This window comes from Silene latifolia, chromosome Y, assembly GCF_048544455.1.
Source record: "Silene latifolia isolate original U9 population chromosome Y, ASM4854445v1, whole genome shotgun sequence".
NCBI classification, from domain to species: Eukaryota; Viridiplantae; Streptophyta; class Magnoliopsida; order Caryophyllales; family Caryophyllaceae; genus Silene; species Silene latifolia.
Genome location: NC_133538.1, coordinates 56,697,609 through 56,708,769, shown reverse-complemented (window position 1 = coordinate 56,708,769; position 11,161 = coordinate 56,697,609). Strand labels below are relative to the sequence as shown.

Genomic DNA, 11,161 nt, shown 5'->3' with positions numbered 1-11,161 from the left:
CTCATCAACGAGCGACTAACAATCCCTGTCCCTTAATGTGCACATCCCCTCCCGTGGCGGGTTCCACGGAGGGCGAACTAGGGTGTGAAGCCACTCCCGCAAGTGACTCCACCACAATCACAATCACATGACATCACAGCCATCTCAATCCGCTCATACCAACATCGTCACAACAATCCCCATACTCCGATGATCAGCAAATAACAACAATTACAACAAGCACAATCTCAAATCAATTGACAGTAAACTGAGTAGGGAAACCCTACCTTAGCAATCAACAGTGGGAAAGGACTTGAACACTCAGAAAGGCTCCTCTACGAAGTCTTCTCCTATAACATAATCATATCACACAATTACACATTGCACAATCCCCATATTTCCCCAATTCCGTAAACACACAAAAGAACCCCAACGAATACAAACAACATAGAATAACACTTACCAACAGTAGGATGAGGAAATGTACGTAAGGACTCCGAAGGTTTCGCAATCAACAAAGCAAAGGGGTGATTAAGGAGTAATTAGGGAGAGATTAGGGTTACGTAAGAATGATGAAGTAGAAATGATATTTTGAAAACTGACGCGGATATAAAATAAATCTTAAACGCTCCCTAATCAAACCGTCGAAATAACACTTCGCCAAACCGGACACTCGGTCGAGTAAGTGTATACTCGGCCGAGTGTCCCATACTCGGTCGAGTGTTCACTTTACTCGGCCGAGTGTTCCTCGGCAGAACCAAAACAATACACAACCTCAGCACTACTCGGCCGAGTAGGTTCTACTCGGTCGAGTAGTCACCAAGGAAAATCCGTAGTGTTACAGGCACGTGATTGATTAATTCCGTGAAAGGAATTGAGACTTCCAAATTCTTCACAATTTCCATGAATTTTCCAAGTTGATCATCAAATTTGGGCTTGGCTTGACGACTTGGAAAAGGGAGTCTAATCACAATGGGCTCCTTCTCCTTGGCCTTGTCTTCATTTTTCTTTGAACTTTCTTCTTTTGACGATTCTCCATCTTTAGAGTTTTGCACAATTTCTTCCTTTTCGCTAGCTTCCACAACTTCATCCTCAACTTGCTTTTTCGGTGCTTCATACCTTATACCACTTCTCAAGTGAATGGCACTAACCGTTTCATGTCTAGGGGGATTACTTTGAGGTGGTAATTGCCCCTTTTGTCTTTGTGAGCTTGAAGATGCTAGTTGAGTCAATTGTGTTTCCAACATCTTGGTGTGAGCTAGAATGTTGTTGATGGTGGTTTCCTTTGCTTGGCTATCTTTTTGCATTTGAGTGAAAAATTCTTGTTGATTCTTTTGCATTTGGAGGACCGCTTTTTGGACATCAAAACCTTGGTCATTTTGATGATTGTATGGATTTTGATTTTGGTAACCTTGGTTTTGATTGTAAAAGGGTCTTTGATTTTGGTTTCTCATGGGTGGTGGAGTGTATGTTATTTGAGGGTTTTGAACATTTTGGCTTTTGTATGAGAGATTTGGATGGAATTTGGTGTTTTCATTGTAAAAGTTGGAATAAGGGGTACCACTCTTGTATGCTTGGAAAGCATTCACTTGTTCATTTGTTCCCCTACATTCACCTTGGTCATGTCCCAAAGTTCCACAATTCTCACATATCCCACTTGGGATTGATGAGGATGCCGTCATGGCATTAACATGATGCTTTTATGATTTTGAGTTTTCCTCAAGTCTAGCCATAGCTTGTTCAAACTTCAAGTTGATTGTGTCAATGTGAGCACTAAGTTGAGCACCCAATTGAGTAACGGAGTCTACTTCATGCTTTCCTCCTCTAGTAGCCTTGCGAGGTCTACTATATTGTGAGTTATGGACCGCCATTTCCTCAATCTTGTTCCATGTTTGATTGTCATCAACTTCGGTGAACATTCCATTTGATCCCATATTGAGAATGTTCCTAGAATCTTCATATAAACCATTCCAAAATTGTTGCACCAAAAACCATTCGCTAAGTCCATGGTGAGGACATGAGCGACAAATTCCCTTTAACCGCTCCCAAGCTTCATACAAAGACTCTTCATCCCTTTGCTTAAAACCCGTAATTTGAGCTCTTAGCATGTTAGTCTTTTCCGGTGAGTAGAATTTTTTGTAGAAAGCTTGAGCCAACTTCTTCCAAGAATCTATTCCAAGGGTGGCCTTATCAAGGCCCTTCAACCATTGCTTCGCGGTGCCGATTAAGGAAAAAGGAAATAAGACCCATCTAATTTGGTCTTGAGTCACGCCCGTTTGAGAGATAGCATCACAATAGTCGCAAAAGGTTTCCATATGAGAATGAGGGTCCTCACTAGGCATCCCCCCAAATTGGATCCTCTCAACTAATTGGATGAAGGCGGACTTGGAAATAAAATTTCCGGTTAGATGTTGCGGTGTAGGAGTACCATTTGGTAGATTCTCCTCGGTGGGTACGGAGTGTGACAAGAATTTAGGCATTGTAGGTGGATTTTGTGGGGTATTGTGTAATGGGTTTTCTTCTCCATCTATTGCGAAAGGATTGACAAACTCACTAGTGGGTTGAACAACTTCACTAATACCTCTTAAATTCCTCCTAACAAGTCTCCTATTGTTCGTCAAGGTTCTTTCGATTTCACGGTCAAAAGATAACAAATCACCTTGTAACCTTCTAGACATGCAAAATATCAAACAACTCGAAAATAATTAGAACAAACCTTGAGGAGTTTTACTTCCTCAAGGCGAAGAAAGACACAACTAATAACAATAAAAAGAAATCTAAATCAAACAAACACCGTCCCCGGAAACGGCGCCATTTTTGATGCGATCCCGCTAAGTGTTCACAAATTAAGATGTGGTCGTTGGGTCACGGTCGAATCAAAACACAATTTATAGCTCCACAAACAACTCTACAATTAGTAAAGAGGCAAGTAAAGGTCGGATCCCAAGGGACGGGTATTGAAATGAGATTTCTATTGCAACTAGTGGTGTCTAAGGGGTGTCACAAATTGGGTTGATGTAGAAGGTCACTAAACTAAAATAGCAATGAAAATAAACAAGCAAAATGAATTAAAGGGGTGTAAACAATTGATTAAAGGCACTAGGGTGTCATGGGATCATAGGGGAATCATGGGATATGATCATACAAACATGTTCTCAAACTATAAGCAAGCAATTATTGTTTTGATGGATTGAGTTGGGTTATATCTTACAATCCTAGGAAAGTTTGGGTCCCGGAGCCGAATCGATTAGATTGTACAACACCTACAAGTCGACTTAATCTTCCCTACTCAACAACATGCATGGTCTAATGAGACTCGAGTTGGGTTATGTCTTACAAGTCTCATTGAAAAGATAGGAGATGATAGTAAATGCAAGGATTCATAGGCTTAGCATTTCATCAAATATAACATGTGCATGAGTTGAGATCAAAACAAGCAAGCAAATAAAACATGAAAGCATATTAATTTAAGCATGAATCATTCCCCATGTTGGTTTCCCCTAATCACCCATTAACCCTAGCTAAGAGACTACTCACTCATTATCATGTTGATCATGCTAGCGAGGTTGTCAATCATACCAACAATATGAAACATGATGAATAAATGAAAGTAATTAATGTAACACCCCCATACTCCAAGTGCCTTACCAGGACCACTCAGGTATGAAGACATTACCATCTCGGTTACCCGAGGCAATGATAATCAAACAACAATAACGAAACAACGTTTATTATAAATAGTTTAACGAATAGTTACAATCCACGAAACCAACTAAAAGTGCGATACATTATTCTCAAACGACTGTCTAACTGGAAAGTAAATAAACTAAAGGCTACAGCGGAAGACTCCTATCATCATGTCGTGGCATCCCAGCTATCCCAGTACTCATCTCAATACCTGCTCAATATCTGCTCACCATCCCCGAATGGATCACCGCAGGTTTACAAAACAACACCGGGGTCAGTACTAATCACAGAATCAATATAGATAACAATAATAAGATAAACAGACAGCTGAACTGTCACACACACACACACACACACACACCACCAACTCCCATCATCTCAATACTGACTGTCCACTTTGGACCCACGCCGATGGGGACCGCAGTTGTTCCCACCTAAGCCCCGCTCATCATACCGAGCGATAACCCTGTCCATTAATGTGCACATCCCCTTCCGTGGCGGGTTCCACGAAGGGCGAAACTAGGGCGTGAAGTCACTCCCGCAAGTGACCCCACTCAGCCGAGAACGCATCTCGAGAACCATCAACAACAATCACAACCACAAACACAGTACAATCATTATATCAAACAACCAAATACAGCACATCACCAATATCCCATTATGGGACTAATACTGAGTAGGAAATCCTACCTGGAAAGCACAACAAGCAGACGGTATCTACAGCTGAGTCAAAAAGCCTCTTCTACGAACCCTCCTCCTATCATATAACACATATAGGCTACACATCACATACTACACACAAAACCCCCAATCTCTAAATTAGGGTTTAACCAATCTTAACAAAGCATTATAAAAATTATGTTAAAAGCTTACCCTCGACGCAAGGAACTCAACGATACGAATTACGACAAGAACTGACCGTCTGAACTCCGGGAATTGCTAAGAATGCGATTAGGAAGATGAACTGGTTGCTTTCTCTCTTAAACAGGGTTCTAGGTTTTGTAAAAGTGATTTAAAACAATGACGATTATGTTTAAATACCTTAATCGCATAATTAACAAAACCCGAGAAAACTCCCCGTAAAACCGGACACTCGATCGAGTACCCAAGGTACTCGATCGAGTACCCCCTTACTCGATCGAGTACCCCAGCTACTCGATCGAGTACCCAACAGGTCAGAAACTATTTTATTTCGCAACTTGCCCTTACTCGACAGAGTAAGGGCTACTCGATAGAGTACCCCAAGACATATAAATACGGAGTATTACAGTCTTCCCTCCTTAAAAGGAACTTCGTCCCCGAAGTTCAAACCACTACTAAACAAAGGTACTCCCATAAGCTTCCCGACTCGAAGGTCAAATATAATTCAACGTAAAACATGATACTAACCCAACTCATCCCGACAAACATACCGACACAACATATAAAAGGGTTATAAAACTCTTAAAAACTGCTCGCGATCATCTCCTGCTCCCCTAAAAGAAACAAGGTTACGTCCTCGTAACCATACATACCTGATCAAAGAGGACAGGGTAACGCTCTTTCATAGCTTCCTCTGGCTCCCATGTAGCTTCCTCGGTCTCGTGGTTAGACCAAAGGATCTTAAGCAAAACTGTCTCACCACTCCTGGTCTTTCTAACCTTTCGGTCTAGAATCTGCTTAGGCACCTCAAGATATGATAAGGACTCATCTAGCTCTAAGCTCTCTGCCTCCAAAACATGTGACGGGTCGCTCACATACTTCCGCAGCTGCGATACATGAAACACATTATGCACTCTCTCCAACGCAGCTGGTAAAGCCAAACGATAAGCAACTTCCCCAACTCGCTCTAAGATCTCATAAGGCCCTATAAACTTCTGACTTAGCTTGCCTTTCTTCCCAAATCTCATAACTCCGCGCATCGGAGACATTTTGAAGAACTTGTCCCCAACTTGAAACTCTATGTCCCGACGATGTAGATCTCCATAACTCTTTTGTCGATCCTGGCCGCCGCATCCGTTCCCGATCATCTTAATCTGTTCCACCATCTCATGCACCATCTCCGGTCCTAAAACCACTACCTCAAAGACTATCGTCCCAACAGATTGGACTCCTACACCTCCTCCCATACAAAGCCTCAAACGGTGCCATACCTATCTTTGGTGTGATAGCGTTGTTGTAAGAAAACTCTATCAAGTCCAACCTCCGCTCCCAGCTACCACCAAAATCCATCACACAAGCTCGCAACATATCCTCAAGAGTCTTGATTGTTCTCTCGGTCTGCCCATCTGTCGCGGGATGAAATGTGTACTCATCTTCAAAGCTGTTCCCAACGATTCCTGTAACTCCTTCCAAAACCTTGATATAAACCTCGCATCTCTGTCAGACACTATGTCCTTAGGGACTCCATGTAACTTAAGCACGTTCTTTCGATAGGCCATAGCCAATTGTGCCTTAGTCCATGTATCTTTCATTGGAACAAAGTGAGCTGACTTGGTCAGACGATCCACTATCACCCAAATCATGTTGTTACCTTGTTGACTCTTAGGCAAACCCACAATGAAATCCATGGAAATGGATTCCCACTTCCACTCAGGCACCTCTAAAGACCGAATCTTACCTTGTGGTCTTCTCTGTTCCCCTTTAACTCTCGGGCATGTCAAACAACGGAACACAAACTCTTTTTGTCTCTTTCTTCATCCAGGCCACCAAAACGTTTTCTTCAAATCCTTGTATAGCTTGTCTCCACTGGATGAATGAATATGGTGTGCAATGCGCCTCTGTCATGATCGTCTTTCTCAACTCCTCATCATTAGGAACACACCACCTACCATCAAACCTCAAACTACCATCTGTATGAATAGAAAACCGGGACTTTGTCCCTTTTCTACTCACTCTCCACTCAACTATCTTAGGATCCAAAGCACGCTTATCCCGAATGTCATCATAAAACTCCGGATGTCTTTGTCATATCACCCATGGCATCTCCTTTCTCGCATCATATGTATCCCAAAACTCGCTACCTCATCCTCACCTCATCAAAGATAGAGCTGTACACAAGGAATGTACACTCTTCCTACTCAAAGCATCAGCAACAACATTGGCCTTCCCTTCATGGTAGATGATTTCCATGTCGTAATCGCCAATCAGCTCCATCCACCTCCTCTGTCTCATGTTCAACTCCTTCTGCGTGAAGATGTACTTAAGACTCTTGTGATCAGAAAATACCTTAAAGATTGCTCCATAAAGGTAATGTCTCCAAATCTTGAGAGCAAACACCACTGCACCCAACTCCAGATCATGAGTAGGGTAGTTCTCCTCATAAGGCTTCAACTGCGTAGAAGCATAGGCAATCACTTTACCATTCTCCATCAACACACATCCCAACCCATTCTTCGAGGCATCAGATAAACCTCAAAATTCTCGCTCCCTTCAGTAATGCGAGGACGGGAGCGTGGTCAAACGCTCCTTTAATGTTTGGAACGCCGTCTCACAACTCTCATCCCAACGAAACCTGTTCTCTTTCCTCATCAACGCTGTCATCGGTCTAGCTATCTTGGAGAAATATTTCACGAACCGTCTGTAGTATCCAGCTAAACCCAAGAAACTTCTAACCTCAGCAACATTCTTTGGTGCTTCCCACTTTGTCACTGCTTCAATCTTCGCCGGATCCACAGCTACCCCATCTTTCGAGATTACATGCCCCAGAAAAGGAACTTTTTCTAACCAGAACTCACACTTGGACAGCTTAGCTGTAACACCCCCATACTCCAAGTGCCTTACCAGGACCACTCAGGTATGAAGACATCACCATCTCGGTCGCCCGAGGTATGATAATCAAATAGACAAAACAGAAACAACATTTATTATAAATAGTTTAATGAATAAATACAATCCTCAAAACCAAACCAAAGTACGATACAAGATTCTCAAATGACTGTTCTAACTGAAATGTAAAATAAACTAAGGCTACAGCGGAAGACTCCTATCGTCATGTCGTGGCATCCCGGCCTATCCCAAGACTCATCTCAATACCGCTCAATATCTCGCTCACCATCCCCGAATGGATCACCGCAGGTTTACAAAACAACACCGGGGTCAGTACTAATCACACAATCAATATAGATAACAACAATAAGATAACAGACAGCTGAAATGTCACACACACACACACACACACACACACCACCAACTCCCATCATCTCAATCGACGATCGTCCATTGGACCACCGCCGATGAGGGACCGCAGTCATTCCCACCTAAGCCCCGCTCATCGTACGAGCGATAACCCTGTCCATTAATGTGCACATCCCCTTCCGTGGCGGGTTCCACGAAGGGCGAAACTAGGGCGTGAGATCACTCCCGCAAGTGACCCCACTCAGCCGAGAACGCATCTCGAGAACCATCAACAAACACAACCACAATCACAACACAGTCATTATATCAAACAACCAAATACAACACATCACCAATATCCCATTATGGGACTAATACTGAGTAGGAAATCCTACCTGGAAGCACAACAAGCAGACTGTATCTACAGCTGTATCAAAACGCCTCTTCTACGAATCCTCCTCCTAATACATAACACATAAAGACTACCAATCACTTACAACTAATAAAACCCCCAATATCTAAATTAGGGTTTAATCAATCCCAACAAAACACTATAAAAATTATGTTAAAAGCTTACCCTCGACGCAAGGAATCCAACGACACGAAAAACGACAAGAACCGACCGTCTGAACTCCGGGAATTGCTAAGAATGCGATTAGGAAGATGAAGTGGCTGCTTTCTCTCTTAAACAGGGTTTTAGGTTTTGTAAAAGTGAATTAAAACAATGACGAATATGTTTAAATACCTTAATCGCATAATTAACAAAACCCGAGAAAACTCCCCGTAAAACCGGACACTCGATCGAGTACCCAAGGTACTCGATCGAGTACCCCCTTACTCGATCGAGTACCCCAGCTACTCGATCGAGTACCCAACAGGTCAGAAACTATTTTATTTCGCAACTTGCCCATACTCGACAGAGTAAGGGCTACTCGATAGAGTACCCCAAGACATATAAATACGGAGTATTACAGTCTTCCCTCCTTAAAAGGAACTTCGTCCCCGAAGTTCAAACCACTACTAAACAAAGGTACTCCCATAAGCCTCCCGACTCGAAGGTCAAACAAAACACAACGTAAAGCATGATACTAACCCAACTTATCCCGACAAACATACCGACACAACATATAAAAGGTGTATAAAACTCTTAAAAACTCTCGCGATCATCTCCTACCCCCCTAAAAGAAACAAGGTTACGTCCCCGTAACCATACATACCTGATCAAAAAGGAAAGGGTAACGCTCTTTCATGAAATCCTCCGCCTCCCATGTAGCTTCCTCAGTCTCGTGGTTAGACCAAAGGATCTTAAGCAAAACTGTCTCACCACTCCTAGTCTTTCTAACCTTTCGGTCTAGGATCTGCTTAGGCACCTCAAGGTATGATAAAGACTCATCCAGTTCTAAGCTCTCTGCCTCCAACACATGTGACGGGTCACTCACATACTTCCGCAGCTGCGATACATGAAACACATTATGCACTCTCTCTAACGCAGCTGGTAATGCCAGACGATAAGCAACTTCCCCAACTCGCTCTAAGATCTCATAAGGCCCTATAAACTTCTGACTTAGCTTGCCTTTCTTCCCAAATCTCATAACTCCACGCATCGGAGACACTTTCATAAGAACCTTGTCCCCAACCTGAAACTCTATGTCCCGACGATGTAGATCTCGCATAACTCTTACGTCGATCCCGGGTCGCTCTCATCCGTTCTCGATCATCTTAATCTGTTCCACCATCTCATGCACCATCTCTGGTCCTAAAACCACTGCCTCGGCACTATCGTCCCAACAGATTGGACTCCTGCATCTCCTCCCATACAAAGCCTCAAACGGTGCCATACCAATACTGGTGTGATAGCTGTTGTTGTAAGAAAACTCTATCAAGTCCAGCCTTTGCTCCCAGCTACCACCAAAATCCATCACACAAGCTCGCAACATATCCTCAAGAGTCTTGATTGTTCTCTCAGTCTGCCCATCTCGCGCAGGATGAAATCTTTGTACTCATCTTCAAAGTCATTTCCCAACGATTCCCGCAACTCTTTCCAAAACCTTGATATAAACCTCGCATCTCTGTCGGACACTATGTCCTTAGGGACTCCATGTAACTTAAGCACGTTCTTTCGATAGGCCATAGCCAATTGTGCCTTAGTCCATGTATCTTTCATTGGAACAAAGTGAGCTGACTTGGTCAGACGATCCACTATCACCCAAATCATGTTGTTACCTTGTTGACTCTTAGGCAAACCCACAAGGAAATCCATGGAAATGGATTCCCACTTCCACTCAGGCACCTCTAAAGACTGAATCTTACCTTGTGGTCTTCTCTGTTCCCCTTTAACTCTCTGGCATGTCAAACAACGGACACAAACTCATTTGTCTCTTTCTTCATCCAGTGCCACCAAAACGTTTTCTTCAAATCCTTGTATAACTTGTCTCCACCTGGATGAACTGAATATGGTGTGCAATGAGCCTCTGTCATGATCGTCTTTTTCAACTCCTCATCATTAGGAACATACCACCTACCATCAAACCTCAAACTACCATTTGTATGAATAGAAAAGCGGGACACTGTCCCTTTCTCTACTCCAGCTCTCCACTCAACTACCTTAGGATCCAAAGCCTGCTTATCCCGAATATCATCATAAAACTCAAGTCAGATCTTTGTCATATCACCCATGGCCTCTCCTTTCTGTATCATGTGTATCCCAAAGCTCGCTACCTCATCCCTCAGCCTCATCAAAGATAGAGCTGTACACAAGGAATGTACACTCTTAGTACTCAAAGCATCAGCTACAACATTGGCCTTCCCTTCATGGTAGATAATCTCCATGTCGTAATCGCCAATCAACTCCATCCACCTCCTCTGTCTCGTGTTCAACTCCTTCTGCGTGAAGATATACTTAAGACTCTTGTGATCAGAAAATACCTTAAAGATTGCTCCATAAAGGTAATGTCTCCAAATCTTGAGAGCAAACACCACTGCACCCAACTCCAGATCATGAGTAGGGTAGTTCTCCTCATAAGGATTCAACTGCCTAGAAGCATAGGCAATCACTTTACCATTCTGCATCAACACACATCCCAACCCATTCTTCGAGGCATCTGTATAAACCTCGAAATTCTCGCTCCCCTTCAGTAATGCTAGGACAGGAGCTATGGTCAAACGCTCCTTTAATGTTTGGAACGCCGTCTCACAACTCTCATCCCAACGAAACCTGTTCTCTTTCCTCATCAACGCTGTCATCGGTCTAGCTATCTTGGAGAAATCTTTCACGAACCGTCTGTAGTATCCAGCTAAACCCAAGAAACTCCTAACCTCAAAGAACATTCTTTGGTGCTTCCCACTTTGTCTTTCGCTTCAATCTTCGCCGGATCCACAGCTACCCCATCTTTAGAGATTA

The 11,161-nt window shown here is 43.1% G+C and overlaps 1 non-coding gene across 1 annotated transcript; it reads left to right on the top strand.

The window, feature by feature from the left end:
* Positions 1–1,980: 1,980 nt before the first annotated feature.
* Positions 1,981–2,087, top strand: LOC141634695 (small nucleolar RNA R71). The gene has a single exon (XR_012539420.1). It is a non-coding gene; the product is annotated as a small nucleolar RNA R71 (small nucleolar RNA).
* The last annotated feature ends 9,074 nt before the right edge of the window (positions 2,088–11,161 follow it).